Source organism: Pholcus phalangioides, unplaced genomic scaffold (assembly GCF_987345545.1).
Source record: "Pholcus phalangioides strain wild (caught in Gottingen) unplaced genomic scaffold, Ppha-v1.0 ptg000017l_1, whole genome shotgun sequence".
NCBI classification, from domain to species: domain Eukaryota; kingdom Metazoa; phylum Arthropoda; class Arachnida; order Araneae; family Pholcidae; genus Pholcus; species Pholcus phalangioides.
This window is the reverse complement of record NW_028301610.1, coordinates 47,745,352-47,765,859: the sequence shown is the minus strand read 5'-3', so window position 1 is coordinate 47,765,859 and position 20,508 is coordinate 47,745,352. Positions and strand designations below refer to the sequence as shown.

General features: G+C 37.8%; 1 long non-coding RNA gene across 1 annotated transcript in view; it reads left to right on the top strand.

Annotated features, from left to right (window-relative positions):
- LOC149073989 (uncharacterized) overlaps positions 1 to 14,363 on the top strand; it is a 31,927-nt gene extending 17,564 nt beyond the window's left edge. The window contains exons 4-5 of the long non-coding RNA XR_016194477.1: positions 7,273 to 7,392; positions 12,335 to 14,363. This is a non-coding gene — a long non-coding RNA (uncharacterized LOC149073989). The remainder of the gene's footprint in view (positions 1 to 7,272; positions 7,393 to 12,334) is intronic.
- Positions 14,364 to 20,508: the final 6,145 nt, after the last annotated feature.

Sequence of the window (20,508 nt, the reverse complement as noted above, 5' to 3'; positions counted from 1 at the left end):
ACAAATATAACCAAAATACAGCAACCCAATATAAAAACACATACCATCAACCGGTACAAAACTTCGCCACTTTTTTATTTTTCTTTCAATTGCTTTATTAACTAATAATGCGCGAAAATGCTTCAAAACCATCTTAAAACATTAGTCTTGATCTCTAGTTTCACAATCTGTGGGAAACGTAACAACTTAAGTGAAACATTTATGCTTGAAAAAAAATCAAAATCAGTGTTGGCGAAGTTACCCTGAAAACGAGGCAACTTTTCCATACCAGTGGAAGTCATACGAAAAACACGAGAAAAAGATTTTTTAAACTACGAAAACATCTTACAGGTTAGTATTAACTCTTTACTGTAAAGAAAAATACACAAAATTATTTAAAACATTAAAATCGGAAGGTTTAAAATTCACAAACTTCAAAGAAACGCTCTACATTTTCATCAGAAAAGGTGAGTTTGCCACTGTTTTCATAGTAAGGAAAGTCAATTATATATACGATGATTCTTGTACCTTGAGTTAAGCTTCAACAGGTACGTTTCGGGAGTAAAGAAATTTTTCTTCTGTCAGTCATATATATCAGTGGTTCTCAACCGGGGGCCATATGATAGCCCCCTAGTGGTACTGGGATACTTCAAGGGGGGCCACGGAAGAAAATGGAGAAAGGGGCCACGACAGGTGGTTTGGAAGGCTGCAGAGAGCTGAGAAGAAAAATTAATGTGTGAAGAAATAAAAAAGCTTTTATATTAGTGACTATACACTTACAGAATCAAACAAAACCACCCATAAAACCAGGGCTGCTTAGGGCATGGACCCACCGGGCCTCACCGAATACATTTTGCAACAAGTTCCCTAGGATGGGGTTTTTGCGCAGGTCCCCGGCTAGATTTTTCACAGACCGCCTTCTCTATATTAAATTCAGTGTGAAAAACAAAAAAATTATGAAAAAACTATATTAAGCCCCGGGCTGCAACTCTGTCAGTCCCACTCTTGTGAGGGGTCATGCCCTGGGGGCCACGTGTCCGTAAGTGACCCCACCTTATGATATTTTGTATAGTACAATTAATTTTGAAAATAAGTAGGAAATATGTAGGCTGTTTATTTCCAGCTAAATATCGGACTACCATAGCATCGCTTTAGCTGGGGATGGGGGGGGGGGCATGATGTCGAGACGGTCCTGATAGAACTCGGACTAGCGGGGAGATCAATAAATTCTAGTCCAGTGGTCTGGAGGCCAATTTTCTTTGCAAAATTTTCATTCAGTATAAATTCACTGAAAAAAATCATTTCAATACGTATAAAGGATCTTGCTTCTAGATGAGAGTTGAAGACTCTGGTTAAGACGGGAGAGCCACGAGAAAAAAATGTGGTTTAAAGGGGGCCACGGGCAAAAAAAAGGTCAAGAAACACTGATATATATGACCAGTCGACCTCCACGCCTCCATAGAATTGAGTGAGTTTACTAACATTATGCATGACATTTTGTTTTCGACGAAAACTTTAAAACAAAAAACTTCTGAGCTGTAGGTATTAACTGTAACAGCAAACTCTTGGACCACGTTGACATTGATCATTTCATCATGTTCATCTCGTCATGTCCCTCTTCACAGGAAAGAAGCGAGAACAGCAGGAGCGACTGATTCAAGTCAAAGCTCTTTGGTAGGTTCTGCATCTTGCTCGTTCTGGTTCTCTTTGATTCAGATATGCCAATGTGCGTGTACGTGTAGTGAAACCCGACGTGAAGTCTTTTGTTTCTCTGTAATGCTCGTTATGTGTAGTGCTGCCATCTGCCACAAGCTTTTCTAACTATGAGTGAAGTGTTATGATTGAATGATTTTATCGTTGTAGGACTGTTGCTCTCTGTGGCGAGACTTTTTAACGGGGTGATCGGCTCGCATTTGCGCCTTGAAGTTGGGAACCACAGAAACCCAACTTCAGCCGACCACCACTGTGGGGTTCGAACCCGGATCCTCGCATCGCGAGTCCGTCACTATAACCACTCGACCACCATAGCGGCAAAATATCATTATCTGCCTCCGAATATATTCTCTCGAGTCCATCGTCTTATCCATTAGGCCACAGTCATCCTTATAGTTTAGTACTACACTTGAGACTGAAAAACCCCGTCACATGTTTAACTGACTACCTAAAAAGAATTCTCTACCACTCTTGTGACTATATGTGACTGCATTCAACTTTTTTCCATTTCCCTCAGGCTACATCGCATCCTTGGTTGCGCCGAAACCACGCTGCCACTCCTCAATCCAATGTAAACATATTGAAAAAATCAAAATGTAAACATATGAAGTTTCTCTTCATTACTCTAGCCCCGTGTGCCAATAAGGACACGCGTAGCTCTTCTCTGCACCCCTTCAACCAAATCTATGTCCCTCTGTAGGTACAGTCTCCAAAACCTTACAGCATATTCCAGTCCAGGACGAACTAAGACTCGGAAAAGCGGAAGAATGACTTTAGGAGAACGCGAAGAGACCTTTTTGAAAATGAAACCAAGCATTCTATTCGCTTTCTTTACCGCAGCTGAACAATGTTCAGAAAACCTAAGCCGCTCGTCAATGAGAATTCTCAAATCGGTCACACTCCCTAGTTGCATCCGGGATAGTGATACCATTCAACTCGTAAGAGAAACGTGCGTTGTTCGAACCAAAATAAGCTACCATGCACTTGTCAACGCTAAACTTCATGTTCCATTCATTTGCCCATGTTCCAATGCTGTTTAAGTGGGTCTGGAGCAACTCCCTATCGCTTTCACGATATTAATAATAATTTCCAAAATTTTCGAGAGGGAGCTCGTGAACTCACTATAAGATAATTTGACACGGTTTATCTATTACCCTTTTTAAATATACCACACTAGCAAGCTTCCAATCCTCTGGATTGGCTTGCCACCCAAACCTAATTTTGTAAAAATGAACTTAGCGGCACATTTACAAATCGCTTAAATGACCCGTGACACAGTTCGAGAGCATTTAAGTGGCCTGTGGCACGTTTTCAAATCACTGAAGTAGGCCTCAAAGATCACTCTCATATTCAAAGATCATCTAAGTAACCCGCGACACAGTTACAGAACACTTAAATGATCCGGGGCACATTTAGAGATCCCTTGAGTGACATGTGGCACAGTTTTAGAGCACCTAAACGGTCCCCATTGGCGTTCTACATCACTCAAGTTACCCGCGGAACATTCCCAGATTACTTAAGTGATCCGTGGCATAATTACGGATCACTTGAGCGATGCGTGGCACAGTTTCAGAGCACTTAAGCAGCCCGAAAACATTTTCAGAGCACTTGAAGGATCCGTGAAACATTTAGAGATCATTAAAGTGGCTCTGTAGGGAACTTATCAATAGGTAGAATGTTAGTTCAGGTGCCCAATAATTATCGTACGGTTCTTTTCCGTTTTTTGCGCACCGAATAAGATGCCATTAAGACCATTTCATATCTTCATAAAGGGTGGTTGATGACGTAAGCATCATCCAAACCCCCCCCCCCCCGTCATCAAAAGTCATAAAATCGGAACCCCCCCCCCCCATCGATGCTGGCGTAATACTTGAATGACCCCTAATCACCTTCTACAGTGCTCTTCTTTTTACAATAAATGATGGCAGGTCACCTGTTTCACTTTTATATGCATCTAAATACCCTTTTCTTTTCAAGATGGAAATTACGCACTTTTTCCGTGAACTAGAAGGGGGAGTGACAAACGAACGTGTTTTTTTACGAACAAAGGGTATGATGTCTTACAAAACAGAGGATAGTTTTGCTCCAAATTCTTCTCATTGACGTACCACACCAACTGATTTCAACCGGTCTTTGAAAACTCCCGCTAACCTTTCCCTCAAAAGATCAAAGTTGGTTTTTAGAAAACAAGGAACCATTCTTCTGTTATCAGCTTTACCCGAAGAAAAGTTAGACAAAACTAATGACACGGTGATCACTACAAGAAAACTCATCCCCCACCAAACATGTTCAAGATCCTCCGACCTAGTGAGAACCAAATCCAAAATAGTGGTTTCTGATACAAAAGTTTTCGAGCACCAACTTCAGAAAGACTTTCAGATATTTGTCTCTAGCCAAGAGACCAATATGGGGACCGATCGCTTGGGGCTGCACTTCTAAGCAACCAATATCCCATCTTGTAGGGTCTCTCGTAGATCAGATAGAGTTTTACGTATATGCAACAAAAGAAAACTATATGCCTGGCACCATTTTAAGAGCTCTCCCTCTCAATGTTCCAAAGATCACTACAAAAATATTTCACGGATCTATTCAGACTATTTGCAGTATATATAGAGTTTGCATCTTCAAAAACTTTGCATGAATCACGATCGCAATCATTTTTATAAAGATTTCCGTTATAGACTTCGTGCGTCTTGGAGCATCCCGGTGCTGTTTCTGAACGACTCACCAATAACTTAAGACCTCGAAAAGTCTTAATACCTTTGCTGACATCTTTTCTCGCTTCTACAGTCCTGTTGGACAGGGCTATGAACATTCCACCAGCGACCTTGCTGGAGACCATCCGATTTTTAATGACATGTTTAATATCCAGACTATACAGTCCATTATTTCCTCTCTTTCCACCAGTGCATCTCTGGGTCGTGATAGAGGTCCAGGCATTTACTTCAAACTCCTTTCCGACGTTATATCTTCGTTCCTCAGTTTTCTATTTTTTCCTACTTTTACATCCACGAGATTATCCTTAATCCCTGGCACTCAGCAATTATCATTCCGTCTACAGAAATAAGGGTTCTGCGTCAGATCCATGCAATTATCACCCGATTTCCTTGTCTGAAATCACCTGCAAAATTTTCGAAAGATGTATGTGTTTTGAAATACACTCATGTCCATAAATTAAGGGTAATGCCAGCTCCGGCAAATAAAGGTTCAGAAATGAAACAAACGTTACTTATTCATAAAGCCCATTTATTAAACAAAAGATAAAGAACAAAAACGATGGTTTATGTATGATACCATTCATAAAAACTACGATTTTTGCTCCCTGGAGCAATTGTAAAAAATATCTCCTTTACAAAAACTTACTATTACATGATGGTTAATACATTGTATGTCTTCCATGCGATGAAATACAGTCCGTACAACGCCTAGGCATGCTGAGTATCAAATTATCGATCTGATCTTGGGAAGATCACTCCACTCAGCAAGCAATGCTCTCCGAAGTTCGGGTACACATGTAGGAGGTAGTTGACGAGCTTCAACTCGTCGGCCAAGCATGCCCCACACATGCTCTATCGGATTCAAGTCAGGTGAGAATGCCATACGGGTTATATCCTCAGATTCAAGGCATTCGTTTACGATGTTTGCTCGGTGAGGACGGGCGTTGTCATCCATACACACAAATTCTGCGCCCATGGCACCCCTAAACGAACGTACATGTTGTTCCAGAATGATGTCCCGATAAATTTCGGCTTTCATGGTTTCGGTTTGAACATGCGTATCTGTTCTGGAACCCAGTATAATTCCACCCCAAACGAGCAATGCTGCACCACCGTAATGGTGTCGTTCAATGATGATGTCTTGGTGGTAACGGGTACCTGGCGTTCTCCATATGAAAGTCCGACGTGAATCAAACTGCATGCTAAACCTGGACTCGTCGGAAAACATCACACAAGCCCACTGTGACGATGTCCACATTGCATGTTCTGTACTCCAGGCTAATCGCTGCCGACAGTGAGTTGCCGTGAGCGGAACACATCTGACAGGCCTGCGAGTATATAGACCAATATCTTCCAAACGTCTGTACACGGTTTGCCTTGAAACTGTGGTACCAGTGGTTGCAGATAGCTGACGAGACAGATCGGATGCTGTGCTCCGTCTGCTTCTTTTGGCAGTTACTGCCAAATACCGGTCTTCATTCGGCGTTGTAACTCGGGGGCGACCTGTACTGTAACGTCTACTGACATTTCCGTTATCTTGGAATCGTTGCCAAAGCCTAGAGATGACACTTTGGGCAATTCCAAGTTCCTCGGATACTTCCATCTGAGTACACCCACATTCCAGGCGGCCGATAATTCTACCACGTAAAAACTCATCCACATGCTCACTCTGTGTCATTGGGTTAACGAGAAGATCAGCTCGCATCTGCGCCTCAAAGTTGGGAACCGCAGAAAGCCAATCACCACTGCAGCGATGGCGGGGTTCGAACCCGGGTCCACGAGATTAGAGTCCGTCACTATGATCACTCGACCACCAAAGCGGCGCTTTACACCACTAGAATTCAACCGTTGCAACACACATACCTCCTTTTTGATGCCATTTCAAGCGTCCTGCGTTTCGGAAAGTTGTCCCCATTTTCGGCATTCCAAAATTATTTTTTCTGGAGAAATGTTTTTTTTCCATTCTGAAACATATACATTACTTGATTGATATGAGTGTTAGTGTGTGTGTTTTTTACACATGTTTACACGATTTGACCAATCGCCGTCGATGTTCCCAGAATGAAATTCAAGAACCCAAGTTGCCTCCAAGCAGGGCAGATGCTATTCTAACCATAGCCCAGCTTGCTATAGGATAATATGAAAAAGACAGTCCGAACACCCATTTTAAGAATACCATTGTTTGCTCATCAACAGCTGATGCCGTTAACTGAAGTGATGGGAGAGGAGGCATATTACGTCTTCCATACAGAAATAAAGAAAATAGGATACAAACTACACCCAATGCTGATTCCTATAGCGATTTCTGGCAAAAAAAATCAATGCTCCCGAAATAAATACCTTCTGAGGGTAGAACTTGAAGACTATGAACGCTTTTAGCAAAGCCAATAAATGTAACAAAAAAGACAAGGTTCTTGGCCATGGAATCCTCTCACCATGCTCCAGGCAAAGCAATACAACTTACCTGACAGCAGGAACAATCATAAGTGAAGAAGTTATTAGTTCTTTTTTTGCTTTTTCTAGCTGTTCTGTTACAGTTGGGGAAAATTATTATGCCGAAGGGTTTTTTTGGTCAGAACAGTTGCACCATCTGTTGTGAAAATTGAAAGAGTGAGCACTGAGCACGCTGTACTTCCTTTCTCAGTTTTAGAGTCTTGTAAACCCTAGTTTTAGCTCAGCTTCTCTCTATTATGCTCAACTCAGATTTTTTAAAAATTTCACTTATACCCCTTTGTTTCAGATCGCCCCCCCCCCAATATATTGTTAGGCGTAATGATGTTTCATCAAACATGTGCATATAAGTATAAATGATATTTTATAAAACTGAGTGAAAAATGTCTGATGATTCTTTGTTCGAATGTAGCGGAGAAAATCCAATGTCCTAGAGGCGAAGATGGCAGTCATGTATGAAAACCTTCAAGATGCACTTAAATCGGCTGCTAATGAGCAGGCAAAACAGGCCAGCTTTGGGAGAAAGCAAAAAGTAGGTTGTGCCAATATACAGGGTGTCCTATAAGTCCTAATGCAGCCTTTATGTCATCAAACGTTCGTTGTAGAGATATGGTTCCAGTTTAAGAAAGTGCTCAGAAATCACCCTGTACCAATTTTGAGAATGAAAATACAGTGTGTCATAAATTAGAAAAAAAAATCTAAATTTTTATACGGTACCCCGTCCTCTAACTTCCAATTAGAAAGTTGTTGCTCTGTCTCTTCTGAGCCCCCCCCCCCCAAATGAAAGAAATCCCCCACATTTTCAAGTGCATTATTTGCTGTGATATTTGAATCAAGTGCAATATTTGCTGTGATATTGAATTCAAAAATCGGATGAAAGTTGTGAAAGAACGGCATAGACTAACGGACAACGCTTCTTTCTCTCGTTTTTTTATGCTGGTTTTTTCCCCCCAACTTTTTTCCAATTTTTGAATTCACATATATATCAGCGAATATTGCACTTTGAAACGATAATCTTTTTTTTTTTGTTGTTGGCTTCAAAGTTGGCAGAAAAGACAGGAGAACAACTTTACTATTCGAAGTTGGAGGACAGCGTGTTCATATGAAAATGTAGATTTTTTTTATTTTATGACACACTATATTTTCACTCTCGGAACTGGTACAGAATGATTCATGAACGCATTCTAAGCATTTCTTAAAATTAAAACCATACACACACCTCTGCGACGAACGGTTGATGAGATAAAGGTCGAATTAGGACTTACAGGACACCCTGTATAAATCGCAATTTGATTATTCTCTATATTTCCTCACCTTTTCTATTCGTATTCTTAAATTTCTGGATTTCCAATATGGATCAAATATTCTGTTGAAAATTAAAATAGTTAAAATCTTTGAATGAGACAGAAATTTTTGAAGAATGAGAAAGTTTTCTTGTTCTTCAAAAACTTCATGAACTATAGAGTTGCCAGATATTTGCAAATAAGTTGATTTGCAAAAATATCTGGACTTATAAATATCTGGCAATTTACTCTTATACTCTAAAACAGGGGTAACTAATCCTATGGGTATTCTTAACTTATAGATCACAAGCCAAACTTGATTCGCGCGGGCTTTTGCGAGATGGGTCGTACAAATCCACTTACAGCCAGGGATTCTTGAGGTCTGCGTCACGACCCAAAATTGATTCACTGGGGCTTGCGAGTTGGGTCGTACAAATCCACTTTTGTTCTTGAGCCATGAGTCACGACTTGAATTCAATTCACACAGCAGCTTCCTAGACGAGTCTTGCAAATCCGCTCACTCCTTTTATATACATGCACTTATTGCGTCACTGGTTACACAAATTTGGTAAAACAAACAATGCCGTAGGTCGCGAAGCTGTTCTTTTTGTTGATTTTTAGTTGCGGCTAAAAAAAGGGTCAAGACCCCCCCCCCCCCGCTCTGGAAAGATAAATCTCTGACTAGAATACGCCTTTTAAAGTCATCTGACAAAACTGGATTAATAACGAAATTAAAGGGGAAAAAATTCTCATAACGCCCATTTATAAAAACGCTCATTAATTTAAACGCTCATCTATCTCTACAAGTATTCAGAATATATCAGAGTTTTGAATGCCCGCGGGTAGATCTCGTTAAGACAAATCCAATGGATACTACTCTGGTTTCAATACCGCTTGCGGTCTGGGCACCAGGCTCGCGGCCCGCTTTCGTTTAACGAAATTATTTTACGCTCTACCTCAAGAGGTTCGCAACGCAAATAGAAGCTAACGATGCCGTCCGATAGGCATTTCTAAGACAAATCCAATGAGATGCTATTCTGGTTTTAATAGCTGTTCCGGTCTTGGCATCAGATCCGCGGCCCGTATTCGTAACCTAATTTTTTTACGTTACATCTCAGGAGGTCCGCAATGGAAATAAAAGACAATGGTATCATCTGTTTCAAAGACGAATCCGATGATACCCTACGGATTTTAATAAGTCTTGCGGTCTGGACACCAGGCACGCGGCCCATTTTTCGTAATGAAATTGTTTTATGCTATACCTCCAGAAGTTCGCAACTCAAATAGATAACATTGGTATCGTCTGTTATCTATTCTAAGGACTAATCGGATGATACTAATTTCATTATGTCAGTACCTACCACGCAAAGGTGTAGGCCCGAAGAACATTTGCTATGGGCATCTTTTTCTCAGCCACCTCGTTGGGCATTTTGCCTGTTGTGGCGTTGTATTTGTATTTGTATAACATATTCACGTAACTTGCAGTCGTGTCTTTGGCTGGGATTACACTATAAAAGTTCGATAAAAGCCCTTTATAAAACATGGGAAAACAACCAATAATCGTACCAATTACATTCGCTCCAATGTAACCAATGCGCTTATTGGTGGCATTTTTCAAGTTTCATGAAAGAACCTTTATCAAACTTTTATAGTGTAATCCCGGCCTATGACACACCCTACCCAATTTTTTAAAATTTTTAATCTCGATGTTAACGAGCGTCATGCCTTTTAACGTCGTGGGAAAACTATACTCTAGTACAGGGTCTTCCACCTTCAAGACATCGCGGGCCAAACTGAAGCTTCCCACGACACCCGCGGGCTGCTAGCCCATACAGTTTTTACAATTGTAAGATAGAATCCAGATTTACAAAAGCGTCTCATGTAATTTAGTGGCATCTTAATAGAGAAGGGACCAATGGGACCCCGAGTTGAAGAGGGATAAAAATAATTGACGACACATTTATTTATTCTGAAATTATTTATTTTAATAATTATAAATTTTGATTAGTACTGAAATTATTTATTTAATTATTATTAATTTTGATTAGCTCTGAAATTATTTTATTAATTATCAATTTTGATTATCTCGGTAATTCTGAAAAGATTTTCCTCTCAGTATATCTTGAAATCACTTCTTCCAATAATTACGTGGTTGTTTTTTATTAATTGTGAAATAATTTCTATTAGAAATTACGAAACTATTTTTCTCATTGATTTTAACTTATTTTTGCACACATGTCTGAAATTATTTGTTTCAAAAATTCTGAATTTTGAACAGTTCTAAAACTATATCTTTCATCAATGCTAGAATTAATTCTTTCATTCATTCCAAAAGTATTTATCTTATTAGTTTTAGAATTAATCGTCTTTCAATATTTTCAACCATTTTTTGAAAATAATCGGTAGACCCCTGTTCTAGTAGAAATATCATTAAAATACAATTTAACCATTGATTTATTTCAAATTTTTTACATATATTTTTGATTGTACAGTATATGCTATCCTATGCCGGTATAAAATTTTAAATACCTCTAATACTCAATGTTTTTGCAAATTTTCAAAAAATACATTAAAAACAGCTTGTGTGCATGATAAAACGCTTTGACATCAATGTAATTGAATGAAAATTGATTCAAAATATAAAAGAAAACTTTTCAGTTCATGAAATGAAGAAAAAGATTGAGATTTCATTGACTTAGTCTAATTCAAAATTTTTAAAATTTTGAACTTTTTGAATTTAAAATTTTTTAACATAAAAATTCAAAATTTAGTTTCAAATAAAATTGAGTCAAGGAAATCTCAATCTTTTGGTTCATTTCCTGAACTGAATAGTTTCCTTTATACATATATTTTGATTCAATTACATGAGGGTTCTTCAACCTTTCAGACACCACGAGCCAAATTGAAACTTCCCATGGGTCTCGCGGTTCACCAACTCATGTAATTCGGTGACATGTTAATTGAAGGGGCCAATAGAGCCCCGAGTTAAACAGGGAGAAAAATAATTGAAGACTTTTATTTACTATGAAATTGTTTCTTTTATTAATTAATAGTTTTGATAATTAGTTCTGAAGTAATTGTTTCGACTAATTTTGATATACTTTTTTGATTAATTACGGATTAAATTAATAGATTATGATTAATTTTAATCTGAAATCATTTTAAATGATTCTGAAATTTTTTTTCCTTCTCAATATATCTTGAAATCATTTCTTGCAATTATTTTGCAATTATTCTTTTATTGATTGTGAAATAATTTCTATCAGTAATTACGAAATTACATCTTTTATTGATTTACAAGTTATTTTCCTCACTGATTCTGATATTATTTATCTTAAAAATTCTAAAATTATTTCTTTCTGCAATTCTGAATTTTCATCAATTCTGGAATTATTTCTTTCATTAATTCCAAAATTATTTTTTCATATAATTTCTAGAATAAATCTTTTTTCAATGTTTTCAACCATTTTCTGAAAATGATTTGCGGGCCACGACAACAAGCTCCGAGGGCCAAATGTGGCCCGCGGGCCATGCGTTAAAGGCTCTTGAATTCCATTGGTGTCGTGATATTTTATCATGGGCGCAAGCTGTTTTTTTATGCATTTTTTAGAATTTGCAAAAAAAATAAGTATTAGAGATACGTAAAACTTTTTACCGGCGAAGGATAGCATATACAATCAAAAATATTCGTAAAAAAATGTTAAATAACTCAATGGTGAAATTGTATTTTTAATGGTATTTCTACTAATACAAATACAAATACAACGCCACAACAGACAAAATGACCAACGAGGTGGCTGATAAAAAGATGCCCATAAAAATATGGTTGTCATATATTTCAAAAATACAGCAACCCTATTAAAAATGCAATTAACACAAATTATAAACTAGAGCATTAATTCAAGAGAGCAATCTAGAGCAATTAATACTAGAGCATAGTTTTTCACCATCTTAGAAGGTATGAGACTCCTATATAATTCGCGAGTTTGAAAAGAATTAAAGAAAATTCTACACCCGATTGATTCATTTAATTTTAATTTATTGTAATTTGTTTGGAATTAAATATTCCTGGAAATTAAGTTATTGGCCAAACAGTATTATTACTGTAATCAGACTGATTATGATGTACACTAGAGTTTGATACCTGATACTATGAATTATATGGTCTTATATGTGTTTGTTTCTTAACAGAAAGGAAAATGATCGGCAGAAGAAGAACCAAAACCAAATGCTGGAAGAACATTGGATCTAAAAAATGTTCCAGATATTTTTTCTTTAAAATATGAGAAATAATTATAAGGAAATCTATTCATTATTTATGACAAACTTAAATTTAAAAGAACTTAATTGAAACTGATAATACAGGGTGGGTGAGAAGTCCTGGACACATTTTAAAAATTGATAACAAATCAACCAATTGAAATAAAAAGGCGTAGAAGAAATAGTTGAAAAATTATGAAAGAAATAACTGAAAATTAATGAAACAAATAACTGAAAATTAATGAAACAAATAACTGAAAATTAATGAAACAAATAACTGAAAGTTAATGAAACAAATAACTGAAAATTAATTTAAAAAGTAACTGAAAATTAAGGAAAAAAAATAACTGAAAATTAATTTAAAAATTTACTGAGAAATAATGAAAGCTAATCAAAGAAATAACTGAAGCTTTGAATTACTGAAATAACTATAATGAATAAATGAAATAACTGTAATGAATAAATGAAATAACTGTAATGAATAAATGAAATAACTGAATAATGAATAAATGAAATAACTGAATAATGAATATCTGAAAATTAGTGAAAGTAAAGGGTAACTGAAAAGTAATAAAAAAAGAACTGAAAAGTAATAAAAGAAGAACTGAAAAGTAATAAAAGAAGAACTGAAAAGTAATAAAAAAAGAACTGAAAAGTAATAAAAAAAGAACTGAAAAGTAATAAAAGAAGAACTGAAAAGTAATAAAAAAAGAACTGAAAATTAATAAAAAGCGAAATTAGTAAAATATGTAAAAAAAGTGAAATTAGTAAAGTATGTAAAAAAAGTGAAATCAGTAAAATATGTAAAAAAAGTGAAATTAGTAAAATAAAGAGATGAAAATTAATGAGAGAGAAAGAAATAATTTCAGAATAAAACTTTCAGTAATTTATGATTATGGAATATGGATCAGGCCCGGTAGGCTCATCCGTTAAGATGCCACTGAATGGTTTTATTAATTTTGAAAACCAAAAATTTTTTTGATGATGAACATTTAATAAGTATTTTTAAATCGAAAATAGACCCATATGAGCCGGAAAGCTGATCATTTTTGTTTATTTTGGGTCGTCGCTATAAAAGGTTAAGAACCTTTTGTCATTTATGTGGAAATATTGTGTGCAAAATCATATCTAGGCCTATACTGTATAAGCGATTGCTTTTCTGTAGAAAATTTTCCAAGCGTCTTTTCTCAGATGTAATTGATGATTTTGTTCATTAGTTATTATAAGTAATGATTGCTGCGTGTTCCACTTAATTAAATGAGTATGTACAGGGTGGCACATAAATTTGTAAAAAACGAAAAAAAAGAGTAAAAATTGAAGGAATTATGGAATTATTACACTTGACTGCGGTTTCCAAAAACTTTATTCTCACGAAGGGCGATTTTTTCGGTGTAGGAAAAGAAATTTAGTTGAAATTTTTGTCGATAAAGGGCGCTGCACGGAAGCAAATCATGGAATTACGGACTTGAACCTTTCTTCAATCTCTTCTATGTCCGAAACGTTCGTCAAGCTTCAGTCAGCGATTCGTTGCTGGAGTAAAACAACTTCACCAATACGTTATCCACCAATGTCAATTTCACAATGAAAATCTTATAAAAACGCTAACACCCAGAAAACCGATTTGCATATTTCCAGTGATTTGCTTTCGTGCAGCCCCCTCTATTGACAAAATTTGAATTTTTTTTTTTCTGTACAAAAATAAATTCCCCCTTCATGAGAATAACTTTTTCGCAAACCCCATTGAAATATACAAATTCCTTCAATTTTTATGAATTTTTAAACTAAAAAATTTATTGCATACAGAATACATTTTACTGCACATACAGTAAATCAGATATTTGTAAACGGAGATCTTACAGTAAACTACCAGGACGTTCTGACTTCATAGTGTTATCAAGTTATATTGTTTTGTATTGAAATTTGAATTTTTTCTATTGTCATTAAATAATGTTTAGATCGATATTAGTTAATTTTCTTGATTCGGAACCCCATATGTGAAGGGTCTTGAACCTACTGGCTATATTACTGGCTAAATCGAAACTTTTCACGAAGCCCGCGGGCCACCAAAACTCATACTGCGGTATTTAGAATTCTGAGATGAAATTTTTAGATTGAACAGGGCTTAATGTATTGTGTATCACCAGAGGGAAAAGTTGCGAAAGAACCCCATAAATGAGGGAAAGAAGAGTTGTCCGTTAGTTTACACAGTCCCCTTGGTTTACGAACTATTTACGAAGTTATTCGGTTTACGAATTTAGGGTTCCGGACGTCCTCCTTTTTCATGTCATTTCAATCGTCCTCCTGCGTTTTAGAAAATTCACCCTTTTGTCCTCCTTTTCAGGTTTCTGTAATTTTTTTTTTCTCTGAAGAAAATTTTTTTCCCACTCTGAAACATATTATATCTCTTCATTGACATGTAGGGAGTTAATGTTTATTTTAATAATTTGGTATTTTAAGAAAATTACCAAAAATTCTCTCGTATTAAATCGAGAATGATCGCAAATGTGAATGTTTTTATCACTACAATGCTTGTGTGTGTGTTTTTCGCCCACATGTTTACACGCTTTGACCAATCGCCGTCGAAATTCCCAGAATTCGAGAACCCAAGTTGCAACAGAGCCGCGCATATTTATTCTATCCACGGCCCAGCTTGATCCAGGACAGGGTCGCCACTAAATGTTCGGTCAGCCGGGACAAGTAGCCGGTAAATGAAGCAGCCCGGACCTCAAGTGCACTGAAGGTGGGAAGGGACGGGGGTGTTACCTCTCCCATTCTGAAACAAAGAAAAAAGGATGCAAAAAACCACCCAAAGATAGACGATTTCTAGTGGCGCCAAGTGCTGTGAAAATTGAGAAAAGTGACTTTATAAAGGGTGCGCGCAGGCGTATTTCTTTCTCAGTTTTCGAATCTGGTAACCACATTTCGGGGGGGGGGGGCATCATGGGTCCCTGGGCAAATTGACTTTTCTGAGACTTTACCTGGAAAATTCTCGAAAATTTCAATCATTTCCAATTTTTGTGAGGCCCCTTTGTTCTTGAGGTCCCGGGCAGTGCTCAGGCAATACCACCTACAGAACTATGGTGTTGGCTGAGGTGGGCCCATGCGTTAAGACGGCACTGGGATCCCCTCTCGCTACGGCCTTGTGTGGCCACATGTTGATTTCTTATTTATTACTCTATTTACCGATCTATCTATGTGCTGTGGAAATGCACCGTGGGCCACTTAAGTGCTCTGGAACCGTGTTGCGGACCTGTAAAATTGCTACGGATCACTTAAGTGATGTCGAACTGCACAGCGAATCACTCAAGTGATTTGATAATGTACCGCGTAGTTCATTTTTGTAAAATTAGGTTTGAGGTCAAGGGCCATACATATCAGACGACTCCGAGGGCCACATTTGGCCCGCTAGCCATGGGTTGAGCATGTATGCTGTAGATCAATGTTCCCCATAGGGGGCGATACCAATTACAGACACGAATGGGCATAAGGAGGCGATGGGAGAACCAGAGGATAAATATGTTTTCGAAAACTCGGACCCTTCTCCCAAGAAAGTCTTCGTAAATATCCGTGCCTATGGGCGAAAAAAAAAGAATATTGCACACAGTTGTAGTTGTACTTGTTTCATGTGTTAAGGAAACAGAGAGCTAAAGTGTTTTTTTCCCCTTTGAATATGCGCTGTACATTCCAGATGTATTGTAACTGTAATTGATCGCTATATATAAAGCCTACTGTCGCAGATTTCAACACCATCATGGAATGAAAGGTCCAGCATCCCCCTGGGACTGGTTTTTTTAATGACTGGTCATTATTGGAGCCATCGTCCCTCACACAAAAGTGCGGCTGGTATCAGTGTTCTGGTTTCAGGGCTCCGAGACGATTCTCGTCATTTTTTTTTCCCCATTATGAATTCAATACAGCTGTGACCAGAAAAAAAGAGCCAAGCCTCGGGACCCCGCGACAGGATGAGGGTGGTGGGTCATCACTGTTCATTTACCTACGGCTATGGTCTTTTTGTATGCTGTTTTTTTTTATAAAAGAACGGCGAACAGACGCAAACATCAATGGTCAACAGCTCGTCGCGACGCCCCTAGGAACCGTGACGCTCACTTTGAGGAATGCTGCCGTAATGGAAAAATTTTGTAATGTATTCGTGTGAGTTCGTGAATTACTTAAACCCAAAGATAACATGTGTGTGGAAGTGCCAAAATATGAATTACAGACGAGCAGTATTGAAATTTCGTGCAAAAAAGTCACATATCTAAAGCAGTGTTTCTAAACCGCCGGGCCACGGCCCAGTACCGGGCTCTAACACTAGTCACACTGGGCTGTGAGTGAATTGCAGTTTCATTTTACCCATAAATTTCTCTTTAGTTGTGTGTATGACCGGGCCTTTCACTGACACAAAAGAGATTTACTGGGCCGCGGGCTTCCAAAGGTTGAGAACCACTGATCTAAAGTGTTTGCTACACAACGGATGGACCTCCATTTCATGATTCAAACATGCATATCAGTTTCAGCCACCTCGTTAGGCAATTTGCTTCTGGTGGCGTTTGTGTTGGAATTTGTAATTTCGATGGTGTTCGCGCGAAAAGAAATGAATGTAATGTGGAAGAGAGATGTGAGTGTGTTTGTTGAATCCACACCGTAAGTACAATAATGTATTTTTTTTTAATCAAAATTTTTATGTATCCGCTTATATTGACCGATTTCCATGACTTAAGTAAGGCATCTGGGCAGTACTATCTATCAGAGGTGCCGACATGAAAATAATATTGGAGAGAGGAAGGCTGATTGCTTGTCGTCCCGTATACACGGGACTAAAGCGTGTACGCAGGAGAGAGAAGGTGCATTGCATTTTTTTTTAGAAATTAATTGGGGGCTCAGTACCCCCCTTCAAAATTTATTGGGTGGGGAGGCGCTCAAAGGACCTCAGCTCCTAGGTTTCAGTGCCTATGCTATATAATCATGCTTATCAAGAACGCTATCCGTAATCGCACTGATTATGACAATAAGGATAAAAGGAAAATTTTGGTACAATCTCCACAAACAAGCATCGTTTCTCCTTCGAATATTCCGAAGAATATACGGATAGGGGATACACCCACGCACACACACGCTCCTTCAGCACAGTATGATTGCAATTTCTTCTCGGTTTAGTAAAAAATTTATTAAAATTTATTTATTTTTTGACTTATGTAGAGTGTTTTTCCCTGAAAGAAAACGATGCATTTTTGCACAACCTTCCAAGAGTGATTCTACTCAATTCGAAATCGACTCATTCTTAAGTATCGTAGTATATTCGAACCTCGCTATAGTGAACCCCCGGGACATAGTGAATTCTTGGTTATGATGAACTTTTTCAGTGGTCCCACCCAACTGAACACCTATTTAACTAATGTTATTTTAAACGCTTCTAGTGAACTGTGTGTGTGCGTGCGTGTGTGAGAGTGAGTGTCCGCTTATAGTGAACTGAAATGTCCCTTCCGCAGATTTTTTTTTCTAGTTTTTCAAAGGTAAGTTTACACATGTATGGATCCCAAACGACAGCATTTTTTCTTTGACTTCCGTGTCAAATCCCACTTTTTCATCCTCCCCGCCGTTTCTAGAAATCAACCACTGATCCACTACAACAGTGTTTCTTAACCTTTTTCAACTCATGGCCCCCCCCTATGGATCACATTTTTTTCTCGTGGCCCCCTGTCCTATCCAGGCCCCCCCCCCTCTACACTCATCCAAGAGTGAGATACTTTCTATTTTTATTATGAATGAAATTTTAATAAATTGGATCAATCTCTGGAATCCTGGCTAGGCACGGATTCAAATGGTGGATTATAATCTCTCCCAGGAGTCAAATTATATTGTAAAATACGGGACTATTCAACGAACATGCTCGATAAAAAAATCGACCGTCCCAACATACTTAGCTGGAAGTAACAGCTTACATATGAAAATCATATAGTACCAGATCCCATATAGTGCAGTCCTCCTCCCTCCATTACAGACATGAAGACCCGGGCCATGCCCACATAGACCCAAGGGTTAAGATGCCCCTGATTCTACGGACGGATCTGATGAATTCTGAAAGTAGTAATATTTTTCAACCATGTTTCACTTTTAAAGCTTTTTTCTCTTCACAGCTCTCTCTCTATGACTCCTTTCACCACCTTTCGTGGATCACCTCTCTTTTGATTTTTCTCGTGCCCTCCCTCCTAGAATATCCCAGGACCGCAAGGGGGCCATATGGTCCCAGGCATGGCCCCCACATCCTGTAGGGCCCCTAGGCTGGGATCTTTTGCGGGCCCCTCGGTCAGACTTTTAACGGGCCCCTTCTGTAATTAATTTATAGTGTGAAAAAGCAAAAAATGATGAGAACTGTCCCGGGCCCCAGGGCTAGAGCCCTGTCAGGCCCCCCCCCCATGTGGAGGCCATGGTCCCAGGTTGAGAACCACTGCACTACAAGACCACTCTTTTCTAACCACCTTTTGAAAAACCGGAACGATAGAGGTAGTGGTGTTTTTTGTTTTTTTTAAATTTTAATCACGATTGGTTAATACTTCTGAGAATGTTTTTGATGACAATTGGATGTCATACGTATTTTACGGATTATTATTTAAGATCCCAGTCAACCGAATTTTTTTGTCAATGAAATATGGTCATCAGGATCATGTGAATATTTTTTTTCGTAAGAACATTTTTGTCTACTGCGATTTGTAGCAGCCTTTTATTTCCCACACCTTCAGCAATTTAACCAGTAATTAGCGAATTGAATTTAAAGCAATGAGTTGCAATTTTTTGCAAGATTCAGTGATATCCCGTATTTATGATCGCAATTTTTCCTGCATTCTCCACGATGATGTATGGTGAACCTAAGTATTAAATTTTTATAATTTTATTTGAACCGATATGGATCTTACTAATATCAATTACAACGGGTGAATAATTTAATCAAATTTGCCTGCGGACCATAGGTCGAGAAACGCTCTGTATACCAATTCCTTCAATTTTTATGAATTTTCGCGAACTATTTTGACTATTTACGAATTCATGAGACAGCCTGTACTTAATGAGCAAGTCTCCATTTCGTCCTTGAATTTTTTTTTTTTTATTAAGAAGCAAAACACAAAGATTTATCTTTCAGAGATGTATTTTAAGCCCAACACTGTTCAATATGTTCTTGAATGACATCCTTGTTGAACTTTCCAATCCTCATCGCCCGGAAGTTTATATTTCTGGAAAGAAACTAAATTTTTTTGAGCTTGAAAAAACAAATTGGCTAGCCAAACTAGTACATGAGTCACCAAACATATATCATTGACGGTTTTGTTTTCAATGCAAATAGGTAACAGGGCGTATGGCATTTTACTGGCGAACCGTTGATCCTAGAGACATACTTCCAATTAGAAAAAGTATCCAAATAACGCGTATAGTACTCAGATTTTCCATTCATGTTGCAAAGGGTTATATATAGTTATTAAAATAAAAAAATTAAATTTTTATACAACCCTCGTGTGCCTAAAAACACAATTAGAAAGTTGTTGTTTCGTCCCTCCCGAGGCCAGCAAAAAACAAATTCCACGTTTCTAAGTGTAATATTTTTATAGAATGCAAAAAACGGAGAAAAGTTGGAAAAAAATTGCATTAAATGCGGGAAAAATCGTTTTAACCGCATTTTTAATGCTGTTTTTTCCCCAACTTACCTCCTATCTCCATTTTTCGAATTCGAATATCTCAGTGAATGAATATCTTAGAAACGTGGAATTTTTTTTTCTTTGTTGGCATCAGGAGAAACAGAGCAAAAACTTTCTAATTTGGTTTTCGAGCACGGGGATTATATAAAAAGTTGATTTTTTTTATTTTAATAACTATACAACCCCTTGCAGCATGAATGGAAAATCTGAGTATTACGCGTTATTTGGATACTTTTTCTAATTGGAAGTATGTCTCTAGGATCAATGGTTCGCCAGTAAAATGCCATACGCCCTGTTACCTATGCACCCTGTATATAGTCATACAAATAACCATTGAATTAACTCAACAAAGTCAAAGCCCGTTTTTAATGAAGGGATTAACCGCTACGAACTCACATTAAAAACGTATTCCGTTCC